Source organism: Ambystoma mexicanum, chromosome 3p (assembly GCF_040938575.1).
Source record: "Ambystoma mexicanum isolate Mex_15411 chromosome 3p, UKY_AmexF1_1, whole genome shotgun sequence".
NCBI classification, from domain to species: domain Eukaryota; kingdom Metazoa; phylum Chordata; class Amphibia; order Caudata; family Ambystomatidae; genus Ambystoma; species Ambystoma mexicanum.
Window position 1 is genome coordinate 439,973,521 of NC_090925.1, and position 15,249 is coordinate 439,988,769.

Genomic DNA, 15,249 nt, shown 5'->3' on the forward strand with positions numbered 1-15,249 from the left:
TAATCTGGCCACTAAATCATGGTGCAGCACTGAATCTAATCGCCCCTATCTACCAAGAATTACAAGACATTTTCTCTACAACTAATATTTGGGAGAAAATCTAAAAAATGACACACCCAGCTACTGACAATTAATTAATTCTTCTGTATGAAAGCTATTCTAAAATTAGTTTTTTCCAACTTCAAAACTTAAGGCAAATATTTAGGGGCCGATTCATGCAATAAATGTGCGCCGAAAAGGGGAGCGTAAGCGTGAAAATCGCAGCGCATGCGTGCCAAAGCCACGCACATTGATTCATGGAATGCACTGCACGTGTAAATCCTGGGATGTGAGCTAAATTCGTGGGTGGTGCAGCGGGCACACACGTCATTAAACGGTATGCGCTACGGGCACAGGGAATGCGCACATAGCACAGCGCACACAAGAAAAGTAGGTGGAACACGGGGTGTAACACACGGAATGGGGAACAACGCGTGAAAATGTGTGTTTTACGGGGGGAAGCACAGGAGGTAAATGCTCGCAATGCCCACACGCGTGCTAACAACGCATATTCATGGAATCGAACAGGGGAAAGGCATGCACCAAAAAAGAGCGCTAATCTGGAAACACGTACGCCAGCAGGAAGCAGGCATAAGCGGGCCGCGCAGCATAAAAGTGCGCGCAAACAACAAACAAGCTCAGACGCTATGATGAATATACCGTTCCTCGCAGCAGTGGTCGTGGGACACCGCAGGAGGAGGAGGAGGATAGCCAGGCCCTGCATTTTTTTACCCAGGACCAGCGTTTTTGGGAGGCCTGATGACCAGAGGTATGGGAGGTACAGGTTTCCACCACACATAATCCTAGACCTGGTGAGGGAGTGGGAGGATGACCTCACATCACCCACCCTGTGCTCGCAAGCACTGAGCCCCTTGGAAAAGGTGCTCAATGTACTGCACTTCTTGGCTACTGGTTCATTTCAGCAGACAAGTGCCATAGTCGGGGGGGTGTCAAAGGCCAAGCAGTCACACTGCCTTCACCAGGTATTGGCCATCATGACTGCACGCCCCTCAGTCTGCAGAGACTGAGTAATGTGAAAACCCCACTAATGATAGCCATTATCACCTCCCCAGGGGACAGTGCCTACCCTCTGAGCACCTACATGGTGACGCCATTCGGAACCCCACCACACCACCCAAGGTAAGATACAACCTAGCCCATATTGCAACCCGGGACATAGTAGAGTGCACATTCGGAGTGGTCAAGTCACGCTTTTGCTCCCTTGACCGCTCTGGTGGGAAGCTGCTATGTGCGCCCCCAGTTGTGTGCAGGATCATAGTGGCAGCATGTGTCCTGCACAATGTTGCAACCCCGCGGGGCATGCTGCTGGACCTGGTGGTGCCCCCACATCCCCAACCACATGCACAGCAGCTATGCATGGGAGGTGAAAGGGCACGTGGTGAGGCAGCCCAGACCCAGCTTGCGGCAAATTACTTCACCTAAAATACCACCCCTGTGGAGTGCACACAGGAATGGCACATACCAGCTCGCAATCAATGATGATGACAAAAGGGACAGTCAACTGTCACAACCATACCAGCCTGAGATTGTTCACCTGGAAGTGCTACATTGTGTGCAACCCTAGCTACTCAAAGACACCCAATGATGTGTCACAAAAAGGCACAAATTCATGCAGCATGAAGGACTACCCCCTTGCAAAATACCACATCAAAATAGTACCATGTCACCCAACAACTCCCCAACACACCATGGCATGACATGCAATGTGAAAGCAACCCAATGAATGCACAACACATGACACAAGTCACACAAAGTGCACTGTCCTAAATGGAAATAGGCCACAGACAAGTTGCTCTCAATAATGAATACAAAAACAACACACATGAACAAATACTTACCAGCAAGAGAAAACTTCAGTACATGGTCAAACAGTGACAATATATTACAATAAAAAATAAAAGTAGTGCAAGTGTCACAACCTGACTGAGGCAGCACATCAACCCCTAACAACTGCAGATTGTTGCTGGAAGGCAAATATATCAGTGAACTGCATACAACATGAACTGCATCTGCAAAGTAGATGGCCTTGTTAAGACATGAAGAAGGTACATGTATGTAAGGAAAAAGTCACGGATGTAGAACATACATAAATACACCATGCAGTGGAGATTTCCACAACAATACCCACTAGGAATGTATACACAGTTTTGACCACAGACTGTCCACACAACTTATGAGAGCCCAATGTCATTGTTTAAGTTACTGTCACTTGGTCACACCCTTTGTAAGCCCATGGAAAGGGGAAGCAGGAGGGGTCTGTCTGTCAGGAACCCAAGAATCTAACCCAAAGACAGGACAAACCTGCATGTGCCCAGCTGGAATACACAGTGGATGCATACCGGAGCCACACAAAGCCCACACCGTTAAAAAAAAAAAAAAAAAAAGGGCCATGTGTGGACCGGGGGGGAGGCCACCCAGGAGGGATGAGGTACAGGGTGCACCTCAACACCCGCATGATGTTGAGAAAAAACAAAAATACCTCCATGGGCTCATGGCCTGCACAGCTACGCTACAGTGGGAGAACTGCCATCGCTGTCACCACCCTCTGGTGGTACATCAGAAGATGGCCATGATATGGGAGGCAGCCCACGTAAAGCCCTGGCATGCTCCTCCATGGCAGCAAGCATGCGGTGGGAAAGGTTTGGTTCTGCAGAATGATGGTACGGAGATCCCCATGCAGCACCTCACGGGTAGCACACATTTCTGCCTGCATGGCCTCGCGTGATGCCTGGATCTCCTGATGGGTTGCTTGGAGCTCAGCTGAGAGTGTGCGTGTCAGCTGCTCCAGCTGCTGTTCTGCCCTTGTACTCCGGGACACCTCAAGTTCACCCAGAGTATCTCTGAGGGACTTGTGTTCTAACCTGAGGGCTTCCCTGTGGGCCTGTGACTCTACAGATATGGCTGTGCGCAGAGTCTCCAGTCCAGCCTGTCGGTCCCTGTCGGACGCCAACATGTCCTCCCTGTGTGAGTGGCAAATGGAGTCTGTTGCCTGGTGCTGGAGCTCCATCTGCCTTTCAGGGGGGAGAATCATCTCTACTCTTGGCAAAGACCCGACGTGCATCCACCACCAGGAACAACTGCCCCTGCCGGAGCTGTCTCTCCACTAACAAGGTACTGTGTCCGCCTGGCTTCCCTTTCAATCGGTTCGAGTGAGGTGTCTTAATCCTCTCCTTTCCGTTGGGTCGCCTCCAAGCTTTCTCACATATTGTTCTGAAATAGTTCAATCTGCCGATAACAATTTGCTACAAAGACTTGAACGCATCTCCACTAGAGACTTTTTGAGACATATCGCCTTGCCTCTCTCCGAGTGGGCCTGGCCTCTGAACTTTATGATCTGTTGTGGTTCTTGCCTTCTTGCCTTGCATTTTTCCCGTGAAGCATTGAACTGTGTTGATTTCATAACCTGCTTATTTTTCTCTCCCGTCCTAACTAATATTAGAGTGCCATCTAGGTTGAGGCATACACCTCTGTCTGCAAATAAGTGGTGCCGGTAGAACCTAGACTTGTCGAAATATTGTTAGGGGGATTGATCGTTCTTCTTCGTAGGTTAATTGTATTTGATTTGTTTGCCGTGATAGTGCCATAGTGTTTTTGATAGATGTTTTGTTATAAATAAATACCTTAATATCTTTACACTGAAGCCTCGTTGCGTGTTTGCTTGTCTTACTGTGAAGGATTGCCCTATCTTGTATACTCCACATACTGCTTAACTCTTCTTGAGAGAAGTCTGACTGCTCAGCCACAGCTACCAAGTGAATCTGTGTGGTACAGACTGCTACCAAGTGGGTTTACTGCCAAACACCTGTAGACCTAAATCTTTTGCAGTGGTCCCAGAGGGAACTGCACAGGTTTCCGCCTAACACTGGTGTACAGCGGTAGGATATGTATCGAGTATACAGTTTAGAGTGCTTTTCGACACTTTAGGATAACTAACCACAAAGCTTAGCACTAAAAAGCAACTTTCAGAAACATGTCTGCGATGGAAACTTACAGTCAAGAGTCCTTGTCAGGTGAAAATACTGAGAGTTTGTGAGCTCTCTGTAGGCAAGAGAATCTTCCTGTAAGAGGCAAGAAGTTAGAACTAATTGAGAGATTGCTGGCGAACCAAAGTCTGGGTACTGGTTCAGAGGAACCAATTTCTCCAGGAAATGTAGATAACAGTGATGGTGTTGATCTAAATCATAATTCTGATGATAGAGATGAAGAGGCTGACGAGGAAGGAGAGGCTAACAAAACTGTCTCCCCTGCTCCTCTACCTGCCTTACCAGCTGTGCCTACGGGGCCCATACCCGGTCCCCCAAGTAACCCTGCTTATTTTGAACTTGAAAAGATGAAGCTCGAATTAGAATACAAATGGTTCTTGGCTCATTCTGAACGAAACCAAGAGCTCGAGTTCAGAGGGATGAATGCCCAGGCTGAGCAGAAGCAAGCTGAGTTAAGACTCAGAGAAATAGAACTTAATCACGAGTTGGAGATGAAAAAGTTGTCTATGGAAAATGCTTCTCTCTCCTCTGGTTCCTCTAGGAGCTCCAGTCCCAAAAGACCCCGGATGCCGAAGGAATTAGTGGGTATGTATGAACCGAGATTGGATGTGTTGGATTGGTTGAAACTGTTTGAGTACAATCATTGGCTCCAGGACATCACCGGGAATGATTTACTTCCCTGGTTGTTCTCTAGGCTCCCTCCTGTTGCGACTGATGTGGTAATGGAGTTGGGGGAAGCGGATAAGACGGATTACGAAAGTGTGAAACTAGCTTTGATAGCTACATTCGGGAAGACCCCTTCCCAGTATCTTAAGAGGTTTAGAACCCTCAAAAAGCATGATGGTACCCCTTGGGCTACCTGGGTGAGTGAAGGGTTGAAAAACTTGGAGGGATGGATTAAGGGTTACAAAGTGAACACTTATGAGGGTATGAGGAATCTTTTTATGTTGGAGTCTATTTATGATGCCTGTTCTCCTGAGCTCAGACGGCACTTGGCTGATTCGAAGGAATTGGATTCCCGGAAGCTAGCGAAGGCTGCTGACTTATGGGTTGCCAACAGGGCTACTCATAAGGATTCTGGGGCAACTCAGAAAAAGGATGAGGGAAAACAGCCTAACAAAGACTCAAAAGAGAATTCTAATGCCTCCCAACCCAAAGAGGGCCCCAAACAACAAAATAACCGGGGTAGACCCCAGGGAAAACCACAACAGAATAGTGTCCCTTCTGGCCACAAACCAGAAGGAGGTCAGAACAAGCCACCATTCCAGAGAGCATTTGGAACATGCTATCTCTGTGGGGCAACTGACCATATCAAAGGAGATCCAAAATGTAAGGGTAAACCTACTGGGATCAGCACAGTCTCCTTAGCCTTCACTCCTGAGGAGGAAGTCCAAATGACTAGTGCTCACTTTGAAGTCTTTGCTGAAGAACCTTGGGTTCTTCAAGCAAGTGTATCAGTAGAGTCAATGGATCTGGTGAGTAATCAGAATAGGAGTGTGTATGACTCTATACCAGAAAACTCTAAATGTTATTATTTGGACAGTGTTCTTGTCAACGGCCAGGATACTCCTGCCAGGCGAGACTCTGGGGCCAGCAGAACAGTAGTGGACGAAAGCTTTTTCAGGCCTGAGGATGTTGCTAAGGCACCCCAAGGTCCCGCTAAGATGTCTGGAGGCCCTGTCCAAATGGTTCCAATTCTACCAGCCCTCATACAGTGTAATGACATGACAGTGTTGATTCCTGTCAGTGTTCAGACTGAGGTGCCTGGGAGAGTCCTGTTGGGGAATGATCTAAAAACTCTAGGAGTAGTATCCAGTACCCCCAGGCCTCCCAGTATGGAGACCCAGAACCAAACCACATTGGCTAGAGAGGCCACCTTAAGGAAACACTCTAAGCCTGTGGGAACCTCTACTGAGAACCCCACTACAAGCCCTGGTGTCGGTAAGTTGACCTCTGACCCAGGCGAATTTCAGGCTAACATGTTAAGGAAATGGGAGCCCCAACCAAGCTCCATCATTGTTCTCCCAGTTACAGAGTCTGTGACTCCCCCTGCTTCTGAGGAAGAGGCGGATAGACCAACTGGGCCCCTAACTAGGCCCAAGAGAACTGGTAATTCTCAGTGCTGGTGGAAAATCAGAAAAGAAAAGTCTAAGGCCAAAAACCTTCAGACTGTTGGGCCTTCCACAGAAGACTCCAACCCAATTCCTAGACTTAAGGGGGAAACTCCTAAAGTAGGTAAGGTAAGATCTCAGAGGAAGGAGAAGCATGTACCTTGCTTATCTCCATCCCCTCCAACCAAGAGGCCTAAAACTCAACCTTCTCTCAACAGAGAGGTAGGGGAGACCTCTGGAGGCCCCTCTAGATCTAAGGGAATCCTTTATAAGGACCCCTTGAAAAAGCCTAACGCAGGTTCAGAAGTTGTAACAACTTCTGAGGGACTGGTCAACCAGATCCCCTATAAACTTAAAAAGACTGATGTTCCTAGGAAGGTTTGTAGGTCATATAGCTTACAAAGGAAAACCTTGGAACCCATTGAACATAAGTCAAGGTGTCACCACCAAAATGCTGATGGTATCTCTAGGATGTATGTCATCGACTAGAGGTATGAGATTCATCCAGGAGTGGATTAAATCCTCCTGTCCCTTAGTCTGGGGGGGGGGCGAGTGTTAGGGAGAATTCTCTGTTTAGGCTGAATTTCCTAACCTAGTGAGTCCCCCAGCAGCTTTGCTGGATTTCTGGAGTTTGTTTTTTCCATCCTGCCAAGAGTGAGACTTTTTTTCCCCACTCTTGGACATGAATGTGTGTAATTCCTTTTAAAGTCAATGTGTTCTATGGGCTATGGGGTCTTTTACTCCATAGGGTCTCATATGTTTTTCTATGTGTGTTACACCGCACCCTCCGTGCCGTAACACTGGTGCATCCTAGAGGACCTCCATCTTAGACTCCATACCCGGGGACTGACTACTGTCTCCCCGGGCATGTAAAGTCACCATTGGCTTTACTAGACCTAAATTTACTAACAGAACTAGTACAAACCATCTTATTGTGGACGTACTAGTAGGGGTAATTCGATTACTCCTGGATCTGTTATTCGAGGGGGCACTGTCCCGTCCCCCCTTGTCGAGTTTTGGCTGGTGGCAGTGGAAACTACTTGTTATGTTCGACCCCGAACATAACCCTATGGGATTCGTCCCATTGTTAGAGATTGATACTTTTTCTCGTTAATCTCTAACTTACCACCGGTCTACTTATCTTAAATAAGTTTATCGGATGGTATTTTCTGCCAGAACTCGGTTTTTAAAATGGGTCTGTGTCAGTCTCTGTGACTCCTAAACCAAAGGTCGAGCCCTTTGTTCCACTTTCTGCGGGCTCTGTACAGAGACCCTCCAAAGTGGTGCCATTCTGTCTGGGTTACCACAGGGGCGTGGGAGGGGGTTTAGGCACCCTGGACCGAGTTGCCTTGCCAACTCCGGTCGCACTCTGGTGTGATTGGCCCAAGTGGTGAGCCTCCCCGCTCACCACTTAGCATGTGTTGATTGATAGCTAGGCTGAATGAATGGGGGTTTTCTGCATAAAAGTAGGGCTTTTGGGACTGGATCTTCAGAAGTCGCCACAGGACCTAAGAATCCGAAGAGGGTAAAGCTGAGCCGACCTGCACGACGACACCTCCGGTGGAGCCCTGCTGAACCGACTCACCACTTCCCAACGACAGAGGAGATCTCCCTGCCGGAGAGTCTCTTCCCCTGACTAGTGGGAACAACCAGTCCCCTTTGCTATTTATTCACCTCAGGACGCAGTGGTCGAATTGCCCGTGCAGAGCACCTCGGCAACCGGATAGCCACTACCCCTGTACCGCGACCAAAAGGTGGTGCCTTGTGACGGAGCACTCTGCGGCTGGTCTCTTCCCTGGTGGTGCACCGGACTTCACTTTTCTTCGACGGCGAGATCATCTCTACTCTTGGCAAAGACCCGACGTGCATCCACCACCAGGAACAACTGCCCCCGCCGGAGCTGTCTCTCCACAAACAAGGTACCGTGTCCGCCTGGCTTCCCTTTCGATCGGTTCGAGTGAGGTGTCTTAATCCTCTCCTTTCCGTTGGGTCGCCTCCAAGCTTTCTCACGTATTGTTCTGAACTAGTTCAATCTGCCGATAACAATTTGCTACAAAGACTCGAACGCATCTCCACTAGAGACTTTTTGGGACATATCGCCTTGCCTCTCTCCGAGTGGGCCTGGCCTCTGAACTTTATGATCTATTGTGGTTCTTGCCTTCTTGCCTTGCATTTTTCCCGTGAAGCATTGAACTGTGTTGATTTCATAACCTGCTTATTTTTCTCTCCCGTCCTAACTAATATTAGAGTGCCATCTAGGTTGAGGCATACACCTCTGTCTGCAAATAAGTGGTGCCGGTAGAACCTAGACTTGTCGAAATATTGTTAGGGGGATTGATCGTTTCTTCTTCGTAGAGTAATTGTATTTGATTTGTTTGCCGTGATAGTGCCATAGTGGTTTGGATAGATGTTTCGTTATAAATAAATACCTTAATATCTTTACACTGAAGCCTCGTTGCGTGTTTGCTTGTCTTACTGTGAAGGATTGCCCTATCTTGTATACTCCACATACTGCTTAACTCTTCTTGAGAGAAGTCTGACTGCTCAGCCACAGCTACCAAGTGAATCTGTGTGGTACAGACTGCTACCAAGTGGGTTTACTGCCAAACACCTGTAGTCCTAAATCTTTTGCAGTGGTCCCAGAGGGAACTGCACAGGTTTCTGCCTAACATCAATGAAGAAAACTTCCCATTCGTCAACGGAATAATCTCATGCTTTTGGTATGTCATTGTCTGGTCCCTCATAAGTGGTGCAGTCATGTATGTCATCATCATCATCAGTAAAAATCTTTGTGAAAAACGTGGCTGGGTTCATAGTTTTACTCCTCATAAGCGGATGCTTTTACACTCACCTAGTATCCAAAGGGACGCCACCCAGCCGGGTTACTCGCTGGTATGCTTCTCAGCATTGCCCTGATGTGGTCTGCGGGGAAGGTTCTGCCTGAAAAAACAGGAGGACGATGTTCAAGGCTGACCGACTGGGGTAAGTATCCTCCCACCACCCCTTATGATTTCAGTCCCTCTGGCGCCCTCTCCTCACCTTGTGGTAGAATTAGGCATGCTCTCCGTCCTGCCTTCTTTGCAGGGGCGCGTTGTCTTTCATGGGCGAGTACAGTCCAGTTATTTCACTGACGCCGGCCCGTTTGATATTGTTCAGGTAGGTCTTATTGCTTTTCTTTAGTTTTGTTGCTATCCTGCATGCCTTTCTTTGTTTAAAATGTCTCCTTTTCTCCCTTAAGTATGCAGAGCTTCAGCGCAGTGAATTGGCTTAGTTGAGCCAAGCTGGTAAATGATGGCGCATTAAGAGCGCTATGATGCGGTAAGCGCTTTGCGCAGTGCTGCGAAGTCTTGCCTTTGCTAACCTGTGTTTTCCTTCCTTGTAGGTCGCAGTGTTCTTCAGCGTGGGTGGAATGTCCGGAGTGGTGCCAGCCGAGAGGCGACCAGCCAGGTAAGCCTTTTGAGCAGTTCGTAATTTGTAAATGTCTCTACTGCTTTCTTTAATGTTGCCTCTATCTTCCTCTTTTAGGTCGTTCTGTCTGGGAGGCGTGCAGATTCGAAGAAGCTGTTCTCAGTAGCTGCGAGTGTTTAATGATGAAGACTGCAAGTAAGATGATGCTGCTAATGATGTTCCTTTTGTCTCCTTGCAGGTTCTGCTTCTCTGAGGCTCTAGGGAATAGCTGGACACAGTGAGCGTCATGTTGCAAGCTGCAAAGTAACGCGAAGCGTGTTGTCTTGCTCGGGTGTGGTTTAAATAGCCCCAACAAAATAGTCCAGGTAACGTAGTCCCTAGGCTACCACACCCAAAAGGAACCAAGCTATGTGGATGCCTCCATGTTGGCTGACAATACAATAAAGTAGTTCCCAAGCACATTGGTTTTCATGGTGTATGAGCCTGGCGCCATAGGCGCCAGGACGGGCCCCATGAGGGCTTTTGAAGTAGATAACCGGCTCTAGAGCCCCAAGTCCTGACTTCACCTGGCCAATGGGTTTGCCAGAGGGGGTTTTGGGTGAGGGTCGTGACAGCACTCCCCCCCTAAGGACCCTCCCATGGTGTTCCTTCTGTCTGGCCCAGGTTTGGTTGGGAAGTTCCGATGGAATTTCCTGATTAGACGTGGTGCATGGATATTCTCACTGGGCTCCCAGGATCTATCTTGTGGTCCAAATCCTTTCCAATCGACGAGATAATATAGCTTGGACCTAGAGTATGTAGAGTGCAAGATATCTTTGACTTCGAATTCTGTTTCTCTGTCAGCAAGTATGGGCTTAGGTGGTGTCCCAATCCGTGTCTCGGGTTGCATTGGTTTCAGGAGGGACACATGGAATACCAGGTGGATGTGTAGATTAGGTGGTAATTCCAGTTTCACAGCTGCTGGGTTCATAATTGCCTTAATGGTATAGGGTCCTAAGAATCTGGGATGAAATGTCTGGGTTCCCTTGATGGGTACGAATTTATTGGCTAACCAAACCTTGTCTCCTACTTGATAATCAGGGTCCTTTTTCCGGTTTTGGTCGATGAATCTCTTTTGTTTTTCTTTGGCATGAATAAGGTTTTCCTTTGCTCTTTTGAAAGCCTGACTAATGGTTGTGTGTAGAGTCTTTACCGCTGGCATTTCCAAGCTGGTTGGAAAGTCTAGTTCAGAGGTAAGTGGATGTCTGCCATAAAGGGTATAGAAGGGCGTTTGTCCCGTGCTTGAATGCAAAGAATTGTTATATGCATATTCGGCTATCCATAGTAGGTCTTTCCAATTCCTTTGTTCGTGGTGCAGCATGCACCGTAAATGTTGCTCGAGTGTCTGATTGGTTCTCTCGGTTTGGCTGTCAGTTTGGGGATGGTGACTGGTAGATAGCCGAATGTCGATCTGCGCCATTGCACAACATTTTTTCCAGAAGTTTGAAACAAACTGGCTGCCTTGATTAGAGACCAGAACCGAAGGGAAGCCATGTAGCTTAACCACGCCCTCCAGGAACACTTTTGCTAAAGTGGCTGCGTCTTGGAGGCCTTGGAGAGGAATAAAATGGGCCATCTTCGAGATTAAGTCCACAACTACAAGGATGGTGTTGAACCCTTGGCATCGAGGTAGATCAGTGATGAAGTTAAGGGAAAGAGTGTGCCATGGAACTGGAGGAATGTCCAATGGTTGTAGGAGACCAGATGGTTTTTGTTTCTGTGATTGATTTTGTGTACAGACACTGCAGGACTGAATATAATGAATGATGTACTTATGACAGGTAGGCCACCAAACCTATCTTTCACCTTAGCTATGGTTTTGGAGATCCCAGGATGCCCTTCGATCAGTGAATCATGGTACTTTGAAATAATATGCTGTTGTAATTCCTTCTTGGGTACATATTTGCGATCCCTAAAAAAGGGTAGATGGTCCTTGATGGTATATTGTTCTCCTTGAGTTTGCCATGCGAGGTAGGCATCAGGATTCATTGTCCGTTGGATTTCTTTTCGTAGTTCTGCTTGTGTTAAGGCTGTCGTGATATCCAATAGTTTGTCTTCAGGTATAATAGGTACTGGGTCTGGAGTTGTATATACTATTTCACCTATGCCCATGCGAGATAAGGCATCCGCCTTTCCGTTTCTGACTCCTGGTCGAAATGTGATTACATAATCATATTCGGAGAAGAAAAGGTCCCACCGCAATTGGCGCAAGGACTGGGCCTTGGCTGTTTTGAGATATTGCAGGTTTTGGTGGTCTTTCATGACTGTAATGGTGTGACTGGCCCCCAGAAGGTAGTGCCTCCAGGCTTTAAATGTGGATTTGATAGCCAGGAGTTCCTTGTCCGTGATGGCATAATTAATCTCTGGAGGTGAGAACATTTTCGACCAGAAGGCCACAGGATGAAGCTGGCCGGTTTCTGGGTCTCTCTGTGAAAGGACAGCCCCCATTGCGAGACTGGACGCATCAGTTTCAATGACATAAGGGAGGTCTGGACGAGGATGACGCAAGATTGGAGCAGAGGTAAACCTTCGTTTAAGTTCCTGAAAGGCTTCTTCTCCTTGATATGATATGATATGATATTTTATTTGTATCACGCTCGTACACAAGTGTTTCAGAGCGCGAAACCTGAAACACTTCGGTCCAAGCAAACGTTTTATTGTTTTTTCGTAATAGTACTGTGATTGGGTGCAAAACCTGAGAGAAGTATGGGATGAACCGGCGGTAGAAGTTCGCAAAGCCCAGCATGCTTTGTACCCCTTTCAGAGACGTCGGTGAAGGCCATTACAGAATGGCATCTACCTTGTGCACGTCCATTCTGATGCCTCCTGGAGTAAGGATAAAACCAAGAAATTCTACTTCGGTGATGTGAAAAAAGCATTTTTCAAGCTTTGCAAACAAGCGATGTTGAGGGACCTTGGTGAGGACTGAACAAACGTGCCTGACATGATCTTGTTCTGAGGCTGAGTATACTAATATGTCGTCTATGTACACTAAGGCGCACACATCAATTAAGTCCCTTAAGACGTCATTCATGAAATATTGGAACGCTGCAGGAGCGTTCTATAACCCAAAGGGCATGACTTGATATTCAAACAAGCCGTACTTAGTACGGAAGGCGGTTTTCAATTCATCTCCTTTTCTGACTCGGACCAGGTGGTACGCTCCTCTAAGGTCCAATTTGGTATAAATCTGGGCATCTTTAACTTGGTCTAGCATCTCAGAGCGAAGTGGCAAGGGGTAGCGGTTCTTCACGGTGATCTGGTTCAATGCGTGGTAGTCAATACAGGTTCTCAAGTCCCCTTCCTTTTTCGGTACGAAGAACAAAGGACTGGCTGCGGGGGACTTCGAAGGATGGATAAATCCGTTTGCAAGGTACTGGTCTAAATAGGATTTCAAATGAAGGTTTTCTGGTTCTTTGAGAGCGTAGATCCTGCCGCAAGGGATTTGTGCACCAGGAACAAGGTCGATCTGACAGTCATAGAGCCTGTGCGGCGGCAATGTATTGGCTTGGTCCTTTCGGAAAACATCCTGGAAATAATGGTATTCACTTGGCAAGGTATTAGTTGCTCCCAGGATTGATACTGTCGCTCCAGGAGTCATGGGGATACAGATGTCGGGTTTCTCCTCTTGGTAATAGCAGGCAGGGGAGCAGTCACCGGGGAAGGTTAATTTTCGTGCCCGCCAGTCTATCAAAGGGTTGTGAGCAACCAACCATGGCATCCATAGTATTATCCTGAACTGAGGTGCCTTGCTGAGATTCAATGAAATAGACTCCTGATGTCCATCCTGGCACAGCAAGGTTACCCTGGCTGTGCACTGGGTTACTGGTCCGGAAGCGATTTCTGTCACATCCACGGTGGTTACCTTGTCCATAGTTGGCTTAGAACACAAAGGAAGCCCCATCTCTGCTGCCAGTTCTTGATCAATATAATTTCCAACTGCTCCTCTATCAATGTATACGCCAACGGCATGCATTCTTGACGACTGTTGGTGGTTAATTAAGATCACTGGTATTGCAATGTGCGAGGTCAGCAACTCTTTCTTCTCACTCGACAAACTGACCTCTACGTTTGTCGAGCTTGGTAGTTTTCCGATTCCTTAGCTTCATCCTTCTTTGTGGCTCCGACTGTTCTTCTCAGGGGTTTTACTGGACAGTCCTTCAGGAAATGTCCTGGTTTCCCACAATACAAACAAAGCTTTTGTTGTCTTCTTTTGTCCCGCTCTTGTTTCGGTAATGGAGGCCGTATCCCTCCAATCTGCATGGGTTCCACAGCATTTTCAGGTACACGGGGTGTGTTTTCCCCTGGTCGAACATACATGGTCCTAGGGTCCGTCTTAGACTGGTCAGCCTTTCGGTCCTGCAACCGGTGGTCTAGCTGCACGACCAGATTTATAAATTCTGTAAGTCTCTGGGTGGATCAACCACCTGGGCTAAGATGTCCTTTAATTCGCCTCGTAAGCCTCGATGGAATAACGTGCTTCTTCTTCTGGCCACCTAGCTTTGGCAACCAGTCTGTTGAAGGTAGCAATGTACGTTAACAAGTCCTGATTACCCTGTTGGAGGGACAAGAGTTCATTGTCTACTGCTTGTTCCTGGGTATGGCGAGCAAAACGTTTTTCCATTTCTCTCTGGAACCCCCCAAAGTCATGTAATAGAGGATCGTCATGGGTTACCAACGGCACAGTCCAATCTGCTGCACTACCACTCAGGTATGATAAGACAAAAGGTACCGAGCTTGGTTGTTTTGAAATGCTCCAGGCCTACAAAGATAATGAAGGCGGCACTGATAGATGAATGCTGCATACTTCCGTGGGTCGCCTGAGAACCTTTCTGGTGGTGCCAGGGACACTGTTCCAGGTAACGTGATCCGTACCAGAGTGGGTGGTATGGCATGGTTTTGCATCATTGGATTGCTTCCAGGTATAGGCCTCTGTCCTGCCTGTAATTTCAAGTATTGCTTGCTAAGCTCTTCAGTACTTTCATTGCTCACTATTAGGTCTCTCCGGAGGGCATTAGTCTCTTGTCGGGCAGATTGAACCTCAGCACAAAGCTCTCCTAGTAATTGGGCCAATTGGTCCATTTCTGATGTCTCCATGGCGCCCAGGTAGATTTGTTATGGTAGGCTTCGCATTCTGTTACGTTCACCTGGTATCCACAGGGATGCCACCCAGTCGGGTTACTTGCTGGTATGCTTCTCAGCTTTGTCCTGATGTGGTCTGTGGGGAAGGTTCTGCCTAAAAATACAGGAGGACTGTGTTCAAGACTGACCGACTGGGGTAAGTATCCTCCCTCCACCCCCGTATGATTTCCATCTCTCTGGCACCCTCTCTTCACCCTGTGGTAGAATTAGGCGTGCTCTCTGTCCTGCCTTCTTTGCAGGGGCGCGTTGTCTTTCATGGGTAAGTGCGGTCCAGATACTTCAGTGACACCGGCCCGTTTGATAATGTTCAGGTAGGTCTTATTGCTGCTCTTTAGTTTTGTTGCTATCCTGCATGCCTCTCTTTGTTTAAAATGTCTCTTTTTTCTCCCTTAGGTATGCAAAGCTTCAGCGTGGCGAATTGGCTTGGTTGAGCGCCGCTGGTAAATGATGGCGCATTAAGAGCGCTATGATGCGGGAAGTAAGCGCTATGCACAGCGCTGTGAAGT